The following is an 18,360-nucleotide window of genomic DNA, read 5'->3' on the forward strand; positions in this document are numbered from 1 at the left end:
GTCCCACCCCCAAATAAATGTTGTCTTTTTCCAGATTTCTTGTGCTGCAAAGTTCAGAGATACAGCTGAGTGTTAACATTTTACAAGGAGCTGAGAGCTGCAGGAGAACTTAAGTTTAGTGCTGCTTATGCAGAGTTTGCTTGTACTATTAATAGCACAACAGGTAGTGTACTTGCTTTTGATGCAGAAGGCTGTGGGTTCTTCTCCCACAGTAGGTAGATGCATTGCTGATACTGTACTGTGTTGTAAAGGGGGGTGGATGCTGTAGTCCATTTTGGCGAAGATATCTAGTAGTAACTATGAACCTGTTATCAGTTTGCCATCCATTCCCTATTGCAATATTACTAGCGTATCATTGTTTTTAATGCAACATAGGCAATTTATTCCTCAAGGGCAACAGGCACATTATTTGTAGATGAAGCCATGAAATATAAAGTTGTTTGCTAGCAGCAGCCTCTTCATTAGTTAGAGATTTCTCTAATGTGGAGTTATGTAGATGGCTTTGACTAGTTCAGAGATTGTGCATATTTACTGATACTGGTGGACTGTAGAAGTTTGAGTAGACTTTTATGATGGAAGGTGTATCAAAAAGCATGTGTATGTGCAAGGGGCCTATGATTTGAAAACAGCCCAAAGTTAATCTTTATCTGCCACTGGCAAAATGTATTTTCTTTGAATGTGGGTTTCAATGCTGTTTCAATGAATGTGAGTTTCAAGGGCAGAGAGGTTTTAATGCTAAGTCTAGTTTCATTGTGAGACTGCATTGCTTTGTTTAGCAGATATTTATTGGTGTTCGTGCTGTAAAATGCAAAATAAAACTTTTTCTGGCAAATCATTTAGGAATGAAGTCACTAAATAATGACCGATATTAAGTTTCAGATGTCATAATCTTCAGAAAAATGCATGCTAAAGCAAGACCTGATATTCTAGCAACTGTCAAGTTTATACAAGGTCAATTTTTAGTACTGTTTGCATGTTCCCCCAATATATTTGGCCTTGTCCAGATTTCCTGCATTAAGAGGTTGAGAGGTATGTGCAAATAAATCACTTTATAGAATTAGGAATATCCAAACCTCTCAACTGTCCCCAATTTTGGCTCAAAATGTTGCTCTCCCCCTAATAATCTCTCTGCAAAATAGCAATTTTGGAAGAAAACGTGGAGGGTTTACTTTACTTTTATAAATAACTGTAATGATCAGAGTTATACATTACTTTTATTTCAGAAATGCATGTAGATTCTCTAATTTTGTCAGCTGCTCTAAGTTAACTGTGCTCATATTAAAATGGTGTCCCTCCTTTGACAGGTTCCCAGCTCTATTGTCTGGCAATTTTACATTTTTGCATCACATTTTTGGTCCATTTTTCATAAAATTGCGTTTTTCTGGCAAATTAGTGGCAAATTGTTAAAGACTGAAGTTAGAAAATAATGGCAGATATTTGAGTTTCAGATTTCATACCTTTCAGAAAATTTGTACTAATGCAAGACCTACTATATTATCTTTCTAAGTTTATAAGAGCAATATTTAAAAAAATGTCCTTATTTTTGGGCCTTTGCCTCAGTTTTATTTATGAGTTTGTTGCTCTAAGAGGTTGAGGTGTGTGTGTGTGTGTGTGTGGTAGGTAGGTAGCATACCTCTCAACTGTCCAAATTTTGAAGAATGTCCAGATTTTTGCCCCATATTTTTTCTGTTCCTCATAAATTTTGTGATTTTTCTAGAAAATCATTGAAGGCTGAAGTTGATAAATAATGACAGACATTTGAGTTTCAGACTTCATGTCCTTTAGAAAAAGTCATACTAGCACAAATCCTGTTATTCTAGCAACTTTCTCATACTAGCACAAATCCTGTTATTCTAGCAACTTCCTAAGTTCACGAGAGCATTATTTAATATCTGTCCTGGTTTATTTTAGACTTTGTCAATATTTCTTGCACAAGAGGTAGGTATATGTGTGTGTGTGTGAATGAAACATCCTAGTTAGGGGTAGCAGGTGGTTAGTAATTTACTCAAGCTCAAAACCTGTACCTTAGTTACAGAAAACAAAAGCATAAATTCTCTACCCCAACTACCATGCTGCATTTTTCAAAGAACTGACATTTCAGGTTAATTTTCAATTCAAGGAACCTAGTTTGAGTGAATTTATATTATATTACTGAAGAGGCATTACAGCGAATGCCTCTTCATCGACACTAAAAGAGTGAACCGTGAATTACGAGAATGGCCGTAGCTTGGCTGGGGAGGGGGGTAGCAGTTTGAGAGCTGTGAGTACAAATTTGAAAATCCTAGCTACACCCCTGGTTAGTAGGGTATAAACACAGACACAACTGGAGGTGTCCCTTGACCCTGATGAGGTAAAACTCTCTTTAACCCTAAACATCGTTTCTCTACTTCTTTTTCCCTTCTCACTTAGATCTTTAGAAAGCTTTGTGATTTGAAACATAAGAAATTCTCTTACATTTTGATGTAATCTAGACCGGTTCTCATTATGCTCTTTGATCTTTATTTGTGTTTGACATGTGCCCTCTGATAAGCCATACTACTACTTTTTCCTCCAAGAAAACCGCATAATTTAAGTAGAGTTTACATTTCTTTCACACCCCTCAATGTCTTTTCCATCTTCACTTTACTAACCTGGTATGAAATCCTTCATCCATTATCTTTACCACAAGTACTGCTCTTGTCTGATATCTTATATGATGAAAAACATGCACATTCTAAACAAATTTAACATCATTTAGAGGTTTGTACACTTCTCTGAAACTAAAGTCAATAAACTTCCTCTTTCTATTTTTAAAAATTATTGTTTTGCACAGACACTTATCTGCAATCTGAATGCACATACTGCTCTGCCTTTTAGACTTACCATTCAAACACTCTAATCTTGTTGATAAAATGTTTCAAGCTTTTTTCATTGACATTTAGGAGTTTCAATGACTATGTTTCCCATTTAGCTTACATATCTGTTCACTTTCTTTCTTCTTTTAATTATTCTCTTTCCTATTGTTTCCAAAGCTTCCATGTTGAAAACATCTGCTGTCTCAGATTCTTCCCTCTGTAAAACACATTTATTAGTAACTATAATGCTTCCATCATCATCTTCCTCCTGCTTCTTTAGCCACAGCTGTACCCCGCCACCATTTGATGTAGCCTTTCCACTTTCTGTAGGTCAATAATATCAACATCCTCTTCAATGCCAGCATTTCCACATACAGCTTTATCATAGACAAGTTTGTCTCCCTTGATTAGTTTATAAACATGTCATCCTGTTTTGAATGTATAACCTTTATGCATGCAGTACTTCTTGACATGACCTCATTTCCCACATTTTACATTGTCACTAATGGTGCACATTAAAAAGGTGCCTCCCACCACCACAATGGCAACAGGTATCAGCTGTTCAGCATATAAACAATAGCCGTGCACTGATTATTGTTAGCAATTTTTCATTGTACCATCATTATCATATTTTGATCTACTTTGGCCTCTCAGCACATTGTTCAAAATCCTATAAAGTCCCAACTTTCTATCAACAGAAGTCACAATTTCATAATATTCTTCCAATAACAGTCCATCTTGTCTCACCTGTTACATAAAAAAAGGATCTGACTATGCCCCAGGTGACCTGTGTTCAATTAACAGCTTGATATTGAGGAAAAGAGTGTAGGCATGTTTATCCAGGGGGCAAGGGAGTATGAGGAGGTGGTCCTTCATTTAACTACTGTGAAGCTAGAGATCTGAAGGAATGCCAGGACTGAGTGGAAGGAGATTTAGCTGAGCAGGTGCAGCTACCTTATGATTCATGGGTGGAATGTGTGCTTGAGTCACTTCTCATAGCTCATCCAGCATGACAAGGTGCAAATGTCATCGTGATGGTGAAGGGCATGTGGGCTAGAGGAAATCTGCACCTCTTCAAAATTATGACATTCACCCGGTTAGCCAGTGGTTGATTAGTAGTAAAAAAAATGTATCAGGTATCATTGTTCTTCCATTTTTCAAAGTCAGTACATTATCAATAACAGCAACAGTTTTAAATGAAATGTCATAAAAAGTAATGCATTGTAACACTTATTTCAGATATAGAATAATCTTCTGGCTTACAATTTCCCATGCAAAATGTTCATCGAGGACATTATCTTACCTCAATCAAGGAAAAAGCCTAGAACTGAGCAGTACCCAAATGATTTTTATATATTCCATGTACAAGTAGATTGCAGTACTTTTAGCATTTTCTTTTTACCCTTACAGTGTGTTTTCCTATTTATGCTACCATTAAGTTTGCATATATAAGTAGAAGGGTATAAGGGCAAGAGATGCAGGCAAGTTTGCCCCTGTAGAAATTTGTTTTCATGCTGTTTGCCACAGGATTGATGAGGTATTATTTCACAAGTTGAAATCATCTAGTTTGCTACCAGCAAGTTTTGTATTGTCTTCTCACAGAGGACTCAAAGCAAGTTTATACAAGTCTTTGCACAAAACAATATATCTGGAAGTTTCAGCTTATTCTCCAATATTAAAAATCAATTAACTGTAATTAGTCTGCTGGGTCAGAAGAGCATCTCCTCACCATCCATATGCAATGCAATGTCTTTCCTTTTTCCCAGTTCAAATGCTCACAGACACATTCACTTGCCGGGAAACTGATATAAGGCTAGCTAAAGCTCAGTGCAGCAGAATATTACTGTTAAATCCAATGCCCCAGTGTGCATAGCTCTTCCACACTTTCTTTCCATCCCAGTTACTTTTGAAGTTGGGGTAATGAAAATGATGTTACTGGAACATTTTACTTATTTTAGATATTGCAATGCACTAGTGCTGATTTAAGAGTCATGTTTTATGCTGCGATAATGTTGCATTTGAAACTGGTCTACCTATATATCTTCTGACAAAAGAAGGGGCTAATGTGACTGCATCTGCTGCTTCTATATTTGACTAGAAAAACAGTCCCAGAACATCTGTAAAGTAAGCTTTTGACTTGTTTTATTCTTTAGAATCTACTAGGGCTGAATTCAGAGTCCTGTTTTGTGATGTGTTTTTATATTTAAGAATGGCCAAGCTAGTCCTTCCTCCCCCACTGAAAGAAGGATCTACTTCTAAATTATACATTAGTGTATATTGATGTTAGTTTAAGAGTCCGGTTTTGTGCTGTCATAATTTTGTATCTCAAATAGTCTAATTGTTTCCTCTATAATGAGAGATAGAAGTTACTGTTGCTTTTGTTTCTAGCTCGCACAACTATTAATTAAGTAGTAATGTTAACTTTATTGTCTGGTGTGCTCTTGTGGCTTGTTTAAACTTGGTACAGTTGTAGACATTGCCACATTACTTTGATGGACTGCAAAATAAAAAAACTTGTTTTCAACTCTGCTACTGGACTGGACTGAAAAAACAGTCCTGTAACATAGGTGTTACAAAGTATACAACACAGTACTAGAATGTACATGGCAGCAGCAAATACTCTTCTTGGTAACTGTCCTATTTCATTCAACCTCTATTATCTAGACTAGTATATCCTAGTATTCATCTGTACCTATCTGCACATACTTGTTTGTGGTAGCAGTTTCTGGCACTTCTTGTCTGCTAGTGCTGTTGCATATAGTATAGTGAATTATCATTCCCTGCTGAGCATTTCTGAACTGTGGAAGATTGTTAACTGCCTTGCTATACTGTGTCTTTGCTTTGGCACTGCTCTTCAGTATTCTTGCTATTGTAGTACCGCACATCCTTCTGCATTACTTCTACATTTCTGCATTGCATTTATTACCTTGGTGTCTGGCCTGCTGTTAATGCTTTGAGGACTGTGTTGTGTCAACTATGTCTATTACACAAAACATCTCTTGTAAATTTCTGCCTATTGTATTATCCATCTCATGGAATCGTAAGACCTTTTTCCTATTGCATTATTATTGTGTTTTGACATATTGTACTTGCTGTCACATGCTAACAAAAAGTGTATGACATTATCCACAGCTTTGTAATATTCCTTCTGGAAAACTGAGATAGTCTTCATTTGCTGCTCATGTTATGGCTGCTGGGTTGCGCCATCCCCCCCCTGAAAAAAAGCATAAAAGCACAACTCATATTTCAGTTTATTTTATTGTATTTATTCATTTCTTCATTAAAAAAATAATTTCCCATGTCAGTGATTAGAACTCCATACAGCGTACTGCATATGTACAGAGTTATACATTTTGCTAAAAACATAGAAATCAGCCTATTCAACCTATTTTCTACAGAATAACAAGATTATGCCTTATTGCAGATCCTTCTGTATTTTGGAAGTCACAAAAATGTTGCTTTATAGAAGGCTGACTCAGCTGAAGTACAAAACAAAGAAAATACAGCTCCTATTGGTAGGATGTCTCCCACTTCTGAAGATATATAGCATTATGCATGTGACTGCCAGCCAGTGTGTGTGTGTGTGTGTGTGTGTGTGTGTGTGTGTGTGTGTGTGTGTGTGTGTGTGTGTGTGTGTGCATGTTAATATGGATGTACTGAGGGTATTGCAGTGGATTGCACTTTACGGTTCTGACCGCAGAAAGATAAAATATATTTATTGGGCCATTACTTTACTATTGATTCATTCAGTTGATTTAGTAAACATCTGAGTTGTATCCAGTCATTAAAGTTATCTCTAATTTTGCCTGTGGGAGATTTGTATGAGTTGCACTGTATAGTTCTGAAAGCAGAAAGCTGAACCACATTCCTGGGACATCATTTATGTATTTATTCATTAATTTGATGACATATACATTTGAGATGTAGACAGACATACAGGCAATTGAAATTGATGATTACATATGTGTGGGGAGGTTGCAATGAATTGCTCTGTATAGTTTTGACTGCAAAATGTAGAAATGCATTGTCTTTATGTTATGTATTTATGCAAAATTGTTTGATTTCAATCAGACTTCTGAGATGTACACAGTCATACAGGTCAATGTAACGAGATGACACATCAATGTGTGTGTGTGTGTGTGTGTGTGTGTGTGTGTGTGTGTGTGTGTGTGTGTGTGTGTGTGTGTGTGTGTGTGCGCTTATATGAGAGGGTTGAGTTGTATTACTGTAGTCAGTTATTTTTTATTACAGCATGATATCAGAAGTGTCTATAGTCAACAAATGTGGCTTTAATTGGTGGGTATAGGGCTGTGTCATTTATTGAAGTTAAACAGTCATTATTCTGGCTTTGTGGTGCTAAACTGTATTTGCATGAAGAAAGTCAGCATGCATTAAATGTGGTAAAAATGTTGAAATGCATTACTGTTAATTGTGTATTACAGTAAGATATCTGAAGTGTGCACAATCAACATACTTGACTTTATTTGCCTGATATGGGGTCCATACATGGATGAAAATGACCAACCCTGCTATTTGTTTACGATAAGCAATTATCATTCGGGACTTATAGCACTTAGTCGTATCTGTGTAGAGTGAGTTTGAATATTTCACTATAAATATTCTTTATGTAAAGCCATGTTGCAATTCATTACTGCTGTCATGATTATTTTTTATCTAAAACAGACATCTGAGGTGCTTGAAGTCAACATAGTTGCTATGAAGTCAGCAAAGGGCCTATAACTGCTTGGTACAGGGCTCACTGTGGATGAAAGTAAACTATGAGGTTGCCATTTGTTCATGTTAAGCAGCCATTACTCTGGCTTTGCAGGACTAATATGTATTTATATGAACTAAGTTGTAATAGTTTACTATGGCTTATGTTTGTGGGAAAAAAGTTAAAATACTTTGCTACAGTCATTATTTATTTTATCATTATTAGACATCTATGGCCTATGCAGTGAACAATGTGGCTATAATTTCTGGATATAGTGCTTCTCTGTGGATGAAAGTGACTCACCCTGCTGTTGTTTGCCCATGTTAAGCAGATGTTTTTCTGGCTTCAGGGGACTAATGTGTATTTGTCAGAAACAATTGGAATACTTTACCATGCAACTGTGTGAAACAAAGTTGACATACATTACTATGGTTATTTTTAAAATCACTATTTGGCATATAAGGTGTATGTATTCAAAAATGGATAAAATTACCGTGAACAGCTATTCTCTGTAGTTGAAACTGACTGAGTTAATTGTCACTTGGTCACATAAAGCAGTAATTATTCTGGCTTTGCAGGACTGATCAATAATGGCAAGAAGCAAGTTGAAATGTTTTACTTTGGCTACTACTTATGTGAAATAAACTTGAAATGCATAACTGAAGTCATATTTTATCACTTAGACAACTATGGTGTATGTAGTTAAAAAATTAACTATAATTGTTTGGTATGAAGGTTATCAGAAGATACAACTGACTTAAGTTACACAGTTATTATTTTGGATGTACAGAGTTAGAGTACATCATTGTGAAATAGCTGAAATACATTATTGCGACTATTTTTAATGCAAGTAGATATGCAAGGTGTGCACAGTCAATATATTGGCTTTAAATGATGAGGATTGGGGCTACCTGTGGATATATGACTGTGTGTATGAAGAAGTCTGTGGTGTATATGTAAGTTGCAAGTTCACCAAATGTTCTTTCACTTTGAATCACAGTTAAATATCAGTACTGTGCACAATAAAAGCCTGCCTGTAACAGTCTGGGTAGGATGTATGTGATAGCAACTGTTTATTGGTGCAGTGTTGACAACTCAAAATGTTTGGTTCTCTGAGGAATTGGCCAGTATTCTTTCTGTGTGAAGGTCGCTTGGCCTTTTTTTTGCATGCCCTTCCTGCTGCTGTGGGAGCTTTATCCAAGTGATCTGGCTTCCTTCCCAGATCCTCCTCTGTATAATAGATGGCTGTGGCCAATTGTGGATTTAGTTTCATCCCATTCTATCACTAGAAACTTTTGGGGGTGATAAGGAGGCAGGCACTATGCCAATATTTATTGGAAAGTATTTCCATTTCCGCACCTCCCTGGACTACATGAAAAGAGACATGGAAGAGCTCTCTGATCATGTAGCCCAGGCCAGTATGACCCTGACCCTGAGTAGCATCCTGCCCTCACTAAGAATGATACCACAGTATAAAGAAAAATTTCTCAATTTCAACAATTGATTAAGTTTCTGGTGTCATTCAAAGGGGATCCAGTGTTGGTCCACCTGGGATGACATGCTCGACAAGCCACCCTGCTTCATTAGAGATGGCTTGCACCTGTCATTCTTAGGCTTTTGAATACTGGCTAAGGGTCTTGCCACCCCCATAGTGCCTTTTTTAGGCAAGGCTCAAAAGACAAACCCACCACTTTAAATAGCACAAGTAACAAAAAACTGAGCATAATGCTACTCAATGCCAGAAGTCTAAACCTCAAAATGCACTCACACGAGGCACTCCTCGGTATGGAGAAAATTGATATATGTGCAGTACAGAAACCTGGTTTAAGGATCCAGAGAGCACCCCAGCACTACCAGGCTACAACTCATACCGTACATTTCGGACACAGAACCCGAACAGAAATGCAGAAGGTAGGGGTGTATCCATATTCATCAAGGATACCCACACCTCCAGATTATTGGCAAAGCATGATGCTTCAGAGATCATCCATGTGCAACTAACAACAAGCAAAACTGTGATTCAAATTGTAGCTTGCTACAGATCACCCATCATGTCCCAAGACCACCATTCCACATTTCTGGAAACACTGGGAAACATAAAAGTCCTACCAAACATTCTAATATTGGGTGATTTCAATTACTCAAACATTATCTGGGAGAACTACTCAAGTACTAACTTCCTTGCTCAACATTTCCTAGAATTTATAAACTCAAATGCCCTGGTTCAACTGGTCAACACTCCCACCAGAGGTGACAACATACTGGACCTGGTCATCACCAACATGGGTGACCTGTGTTCCACACCGGAGGTCAACCCCTCACTGGTTAGATCTGACCATAAACAAATCACTTTGGATATCCACATTCTGGTCCCACCCCCGAACAAGGAAAACACTGTGAAAAACTTTTCAAAAGCAAGCTTCACATTACTTAAGACCGAGGTGGAAAGTTTCAAAGCCCCCATGCTGAAGAATAGCACTGTCCAAGCTGCAAAATCCTTTACTAATGCATTCTATGGGCACCTACAAGAATGCATTGATCGTACCATCCCAAGCAAAACTTAGATTCACTCCTCCAAGAAAAGGAAACCTGTCTTGTGGACTCCTGCCATAAACAAGCTATACAATAGAAGGAGGAAACTAGTACAGAAAAGAGTAAAATCCCAAGAAGGGAAGACATCCCTGATCAGTATCAGCAAGAAACTACTATCCCTCATAAAATCATACAAGGTGAGCTACAAAAGAAAAATTGCCAAGGACTCCAAAGATAACCACAAGGCATTCTTTAGCTGTGTCAAGAATCTAAGTAGCAATGCTCAGATCTGCTCAGAATTAGAGCAGAATGGCACAAAATACACTGAACTGACTGATATCGCCAACATCCTGGCAGACAGGCTCAGCGCAAACTTCACCCCCCTCTCACCCCCAAAAGGGCCCATAACCATACCAGAATAATGTAGAGTCCCTGAAATCACAGGCACTAAGGTTAAAACAGCCTTCTCTAAAACCAAAAGCACAGCATCAATAGGACTGGATGGTGTCCCAGGCTGCATCCTACATGAGCTCAAAGACAAACTAACCCCTCACCTAAACACAGTGTTCAAACTCAGCCTCTCCACAGGCTACTAACCATAGAGTGGCTCACAGCAACGGTTATTCTGCTCCACAAAGGTGGAGCCACAACAGACCCTGGGAATTATCACCATATAAGCCTGACTAGCTTGGTCTGCAAGGCTATGGAGTGCATCATCATCATGGAACTCATTAACAGAGACATTGGGAACCTCCAAACACTAGACACTACCCAGTTTGGCTTTGTTAAGGGCAGAGCATGCCTCCTAAATCTGGTGAACTTCTTTGAGACAGTTACCAAGACTATAGATGAGGGAAAGGTGGTAAACACAGCCTATATAGACCTCACAAAGGCCTTCGACACTATTCCTCATTCTGGTATTATAGACAAGCTCACAAGCCTGAACATAAACCCCTACATTACAAGGTGGGCTGCCAACTGGCTCACAGACAGATCCCACATGGTGAGAGTTGCGGGAGCTAGGTCCAACTCTAAACCGCTTACAAGTGGCATTCCCCAGGGCTCAGTCCTAGGACCCCTCCTGTTTGGCATATACTTCTCAGAGGTACAGGCAAGCACAGGAGGACTATGGCTGACCAAGTTTGCAGATGACTGCAAACTAGAGGCTATAATTGACTCTCTGGCTGACACAGACATCCTCCAAAAGGGTCTCACTGAGACGGATACCTGGTGTCAAAATCATGGCCTCAAGCTAAATGCCAAAAAGTGCATAGTCATCTCCTTTGGAAAAAACAAAGTACCCACAAACTACCACATAGGTGGTAGTCCCCTAAATACGGGAGATCTAATAAGGGATCTGGGGACCCAAGTAGATAGTAATCTCACCTTTAACAATCACATTGCCAAAGGGGTTAGAAAATCTTTCTACATGGCCCACCTAATCACAAAAGGGTTCACATCCAGATCAAAAGAGATCATTGTGCCTCTCTAATCATCACTCATCAGACTCATCACAGAGTACAATGCCCCATTTGCGATGTGCCTTACAAGACACCTGCAACAGTTGGAAAAACCACAGAAGTACCTCACCAAGAGGATCACTGGCCACAAACAAATGCACTATGCAGCTCAACTGAAGAAACTCCAGCTGTACTCGGTTGCATACCGCCTACTCAGAGGTGATCTCTGCCTGACATACAAGGCCATGTCCAACCCAGAATTGATGGACATGCTCCACCTAAAGAAAACCTTATCCCCTCGAGCCACACACTCTAGGGATTTAAACTTCACCACAACAATAAATAAGACATGCTGGAAGGATATATGCCTGTCCCAGATACTTCCCATGCTTTGGAAAAAGATTCCAATCTACATTAGGCAGAGCTCCTCGCTAACACTCTTCAAAAGAAACTTGATGCGTGGATGGGAAACAGAAAGCTTACCCCGGGGATCACTTCAGTGGCTCTGGTGGACAGAGGCACTGGGAACTAATCTAAGGGGGCAGTGAAAGCCAACACATTCTGGCTAGGACTATAAATGCCTTCGGGCAGATAGCCTAGTACCTACCTATGAACATATGAACCTATTATTTTGCTAGATTTGAACATTAAACTTTGGGAAAAACTTATTCTACTTGAAAGAAAATAAAAGACTACACGTCTTTCATTTTTTGTGATTTTTGATCATGACATCATTGGATTAAAAGATTTGAAAAAGCTGTCAGATGTACATCATATCATCTAAAACCCCATGACTTCTGAGGGTCTAACAGCCTCTCTCCTTCAACTTAATTCAATTACTTTCTCCACACTTATTAAGTGCAGTCTTTATAATCTAGGGTGTCTTTAAAGAAGAGAGGAAAAAGCTAAAATGCAAGATGCAGTATGAGAAAACAAGGAAAAAAGTGGGTTCCTATCACGTTGTCGAATTTTTTTAAATTCGAACGTCATATGGTCGACACCCTATGATTGAACTTTTAAAAGTTTGAATGTTTCAACAGAGATCCCTGTAGAGTGCAGCAATGGAAGTTTTCCATTGTCTGCACTGTAGTATGATCTCAGAGTTAGTATAATTAAAGAGCTGGGGGTGTGGGTGGTGCAGCCCCCCACATGGGGGGGGTGCAGGTGGGCTTGTCCCCCCTGCTTAAGCTTTCAAGTAGGTTTTTTCTGTTTTGTTTTTTTTTGAGTTTTGAACTTTTAAGAGTTCGAACTTATGGTCTCGACCATATGGTGTTCGAACTTTTAAAAGTTCGATTATGTGATGTAGACCCAAAAAAAGTAATCGGCATGGACAGTGTGGGGCCAAGATGAGGGGAGGAAAGAAACAGTGTGGAGTGCAGAAGGAAGCAATGTACAATAAAGTTATCCATGCAGACTTTTATCTAGGCCTCCATTTGCCTACAGTAGGTCCTATTGATCAGATATATATAACCTTATATAGTCAATAAAGTGGCTAGACAGAATGAGTACAGATGCAGTCTGTAGATGAAAGTGACTGAGCCCATCTGTTGTGTGATGATGGGTACATGGTCACAGATTTACCATAATATAGCCCCACCCTATTACAATTAGCCAAGTCCATTCACTTGTTTCTTGCAGCCCACCACCTTGATTTGAAATTGCCAGTGCCCATTGACAGTTCTATATTATTACTTTATTGAACATATCTTGGTTTATTGTGCTGTAGCATGAGTGTTCGGTGTTAAATTGATCATTATAATACTGTGCTGGATTCTGATGAAGTGTATTACCTTTATTTAACAGTACTGTATGGCATCATATTGTACTGTATTTTGCGATATTTTATAAAAGTGCAGTGTTTTGTGCTGTCCTGTAACTGGTTACATTGACTCCATATCCATCATATAGTTACTATATTTTGCTATATTGTACTGTGTTGCATTATTTTTACAGAGTTTATTTTGCTTCACTATCCCTTTATCTATAATATAGCTTTCCCTCTCATTTACATCAATTAAGATTCATTGAATACCACAATATCACATATAATATGGCACCTGACATTACTAGCTTAACTGTGGGTCTGCAATTTGTCTCCCCTCGATTTCTTACTAGCTTTCTAATGCCAGGTACCCTGATGCAGCATCCTAGCTAACACATGCTTACTGACAACCATTAGCTATTAATACAGAATTAGTTCACTTGTGAGAGGTACAAATATACATTACAAGTGGAGGTAGGCAAACGTCTTACACAAACTAGTCATCAAAACCAGTACTAATGTCACATTTCCATACTGCAAGACAAGTATAAAATCTTCCTATGCTGAGGTGTGTGACAATGTAAGATATTGCCAGCTATGCCAGGAGAAGTAGGGCAGTGGATGTTTAACATATGCCAGCACAGCTAGCTGAAATTTAGTAAAGAATTCTATGTTATTTGAATATCAAACTGACTTGAACAGACGCCTGTGTTGAAAATGTATTTGTAAAGTTGCTTGTGTTAAAAATGTATCAACAACGGGTCCTTCTGGACAGAAAAAGAAAATACATGTATGTAGTAACTGATTAAATGTGTGCATTGTAACTGCTGACATGAATGCATTGTAACAGGGGACACTGGAAGAGAAGAGGTTAATCACAATCCAGGTGTAGCTAACTTTGAAAAATGTTCTGAAATTAAATTACCTGGCTTAGACTGTAAAGATTGGATCGTACAGTTCTCATTGCAGTCAGAGACAAAACGTCTGTACTAGCAAGCTTTATATATTGTCTTTGCAGTGAACTAACTGCTAACCTGGATGGGTAGAAGTTTGAAATTGTGTTTTAACGTCCAGAACCTGCAACAGAACTGAGTAAAACTTCATGTGTGTGCATTATTGACACATATGTGCTAAATCCTGGCAGTTTCTAGCAATGGGGGTAGCATGGGAACTAGAAGTCAGATGACAAGATGTATGTGTGATGCCGTTCTATAATCCATCATTAAAAATGATGATTTAATACTAGGTTTGACTGGAGTCTCAGAGCACTCTGTTTTGGGAACCTGACAAGTAAGGACCCCTGACCTACTTCATCTTGCCTTACTCTAGTAAGTGAACCAGGGAATAGTAATTCTTTAGATCAGTTAGGAAAATTTAGTGAGATTAGTTAAGTACTGTTTTTCTGTACCTCAGTGAATCTATTCATCTGTCTAATTTTAATAATTCCTGTGATTGAAACTCTGGTGTTTATTGTAAATAGAAATTTATTATTTTCTTGTTCTTTTATTACTTACTTACTTATGTTTCATTGTTAGTAGTCATTTAGAGAATATTTTATCCTTTGAGAGTACTTATATTTATTTAGTGACACTGTGGCCACTCCTTAAAGCCTTACACTGGTCAAAACGCCACCATTTGTATTAATGCTAATTTCAGTCAGTATAATTGAGTACCCTTTTAAGAGCCTTAGAGCAGCTGGCTTTGGAGTGTTTGGCAGTAGCTACCTTATAGTCTGAGCAGAAGGGACCATGGCTAATAAATCTGTACCAGCCTTTCACAGGTGTGTGTGTGTGTGTGTGTGTGTGTGTGTGTGTGTGTGTGTGTGTGTGTGTGTGTGTGTGTGTGTGTGTGTGTGTGTGTGTGTGTGTGTGTGTGTGTGTGTGTGTGTGTGTGTGTGTGTGCAAATCACATCTCAAAGAGTGTGTATGTCAGCTTCTTGGAGCAAGGATACGAAGCAGTGGTCTCACAGAGAGGGTGTGGAGGACTTGCCTTGGACACTCAGCTTGAGGACTCAACTCTATAGCTGTGTCAGTGGGGAGTCTTACTGGGGACCTTGAGGGAGACAGACAGAGAGAAATCCAGACCCATGAATGAGTGTGTTCCCTGTGTGTGTGCTCTTAAGGGAAATTTTGGTTGATGCAGAGACCCGCTTCTGGAAATAGTGTGGGCATATATTTTTGTTCCAAGTGAACGTCTCTCTCCAGTGTCAGTGGTGAGGATTCAGACTCCTTGATTACTGTCTCAGAGACAGGACATCAAAAGGTGCTCCAAAAATTACTTACAAAACCACAAGGACGTCCTGGGCATGACACTGTAGATGTATACACTGCAGTCCAACTTCAGCAACAAACTAATGCCCAGTACATACATACATATAGCTTCTTTCACCACCACCAAAGGTAAAATGTTCCAGAATGGTTTGGCCAAGCTCTGCTGGCTACAAAAGCAGTACCCTTGCCAAGATAATGTACTTTCTGTAAGTGTAGCCATTGTTTAATATACCTCTTCAGCACTCACAAGGCTTAGCAAAGATAGAATAACAGGCAGCTGTCTCTCAGATGTTAAAATCTAACTTGTTACCAGAGCTCTCAATCTTCTAAACCCACATGTATGAGTATGACACAGACTTTGTTTATGAAGGTGTGAATGACTTGCAATATACCCCATAGACTATATGAACAGGGACATGATGGAGCTCTCTGGGTCTGTTTCTAAGGCTGGAAAGAAACCAGTCTTGAGCAGTATCCTACAGCCACTTGGAATGATGCAACAATATAAGCAAAAGATGATTGACTTTAATAATTTACTTATTTGCTGGTGCCATTCTAAGAGTACCCAGAGTCTGTCCTAATAGACGGAGAAAGAAGACACTAGCATCTCTTTTCACCAAGGATCTCCTGCATTTATGTCATCACTGATTTTGCATGCTTGCTATTACTGTTTCCTCATGGTGCCTTTGTTTAAGCAATGTTAGCCTACTTTGGCTACTGACCTAGTAAATTTTAGTCTGGCAAATGCCAGTGTTGCAGTGCTCAATGTTAGAAGGCTAAATAAGAAAATTACTTCCTTCAAGATCTTTACAACTATTTAAAGCGTAGATATTTGTGATATCTCCGTAAGCTATTTTCACTTGATTGACAGGTAGGTCTCTTTCCTTCCTTCTTTCCTGTCTCTCCTGCTTACCATGTATTTAAACCAGTAAGTTTAGAGAGAAGTAATGGTGGTAGGGATGTGTCAGTCTTTATCTGAAGTATCATCACCTCTAAAATAATCGACTAGTACAATGATCTTGAAACTCTTTATATTTTAATAAGTAAAGCAAGAGTAGATACCACTTATAAACCAACTGTAGAACGACATATATGACATCCACAAATAACAAAACATATTGTAATACACTTGGCTAACTCTGTATTACAAAAAACTTTTAAAGGAACTTAAACCCCTTTAACTGGCACATCTAAGCATTGACAAGTAAATATACTCAAGGCTTCCTTGTCATTGAAAACTCCCTTTATCAAATATTACCTTCCCCCACTGGAAGTACCAAGATTCATAAGCGTGTCCTCACAAATGCAGTTCCTGTCTGCTCCTTGACCACTGGCATGCCCTCACAGGTCCACTCAGATCACCAAGCTATCTTATTTACCATTCAGTCTCTGTGCAGATCAATCTCAAACACTATCATCTTTAGTGACATCTCCAATTTCATAGTGCTTAGTGATGACAGACTTTTCTACAGTCCCACACATCCTCAATGATGCTATAGAAATTTCCAACAAATATATACTCAAAATGTATTCTCCCCCTCAACTCTTGCATAATGACCCATGTTCCTATGCATCACAAATGCCATAGCAAGTTTTGAAACACCCCCCCCCATTTCATTTAATCTAAAAAACAAATAACAATACAATGAAAAAAAATCATAATACCTCTTACAAAACAACTTAATCTCCAAAACTCAGCATGGCTTTAGACCATCCCACAGCACCACCACAGCATTACTATCATTTACAGATATAGTTAACCACAACAGAAACAAGGGACTATTTGTATCTTCCATTTTCTTAGACTTATCTAAAGCCTTTGACATGGTAGACCATAACATACTCCTCCAAACTTTATCTACCCTAAGCCTCAGTCTCTCCACTATATCATGGTTTATTAGCTACTTATCTGGTCGACAGTAAGCAGTCCTATGGCATGACTAGCTGTTCCCCCTGCTACCAATATCCATAGGTGTCCCTCAAGGATCCATCCTTGGCCCACTATTGTTCTCGCTATCCACCAACCAAATCAATTCCTCCTCACTCACAGCATCAATAGTACAATGCGCAGATGACACCACCCTTATAAGTGCCACCCCCACCTTAAAGGAACTGCAAATCCTCACCCAAAACACTTTTACTCTAGCCAAAACATGGCTCACAAACATCAAACTTATTCTTAACCCCAAAAAAATGAAATGAATTATTTTCGGCCCAGGTCCCCCCCACAACACTTTCACCATTCACTCCAAAGATAACATTCAAGTCACTCCAAATGCACACACTAAACTCTTAGGTGTAGAAATAGACAATATCCTCAAATTTGACATCCATATAGCACAAACTATTAAGAAAGTTAATAAAAAACTAGGACTTCTCTTTAGGAACAAACACTTTATAACTAAACAAACCAAAGCTACTATTGCAAGAACTCATCTCTTATTCCTCCTTCTCTATGCCTCTCCCATCCTTATTAATCTCCACCAGAGTTTTCTGAACAAAATGGAATCTTGTTATAACAAAATAGGCAAGTTTGCTACTGAAACCTCATATAAATCCCACCACTGTCTCACCCTTAACCAACTCAATTCACTCAGGCTACCTCAACTACTCCTGTTTAATCAACTCACAATAGCGCATAATCTCTTCTACCTTCCAGAAAAAAATATCTGCACTTCAAAATCTAATTAACTCCCACATCCCTACCAGAGCCTTACGATCTAGTTCTCAGAACCTAATAAGCATTATCAGACACAAAAATGATGCTGGCAAATCTCTCTTTACCTGC

The sequence above is a fragment of the Protopterus annectens genome, chromosome 11.part0 (genome assembly GCF_019279795.1).
Source record: "Protopterus annectens isolate FY-2018-M chromosome 11.part0, PAN1.0, whole genome shotgun sequence".
Taxonomy (NCBI): Eukaryota; Metazoa; Chordata; order Ceratodontiformes; family Protopteridae; genus Protopterus; species Protopterus annectens.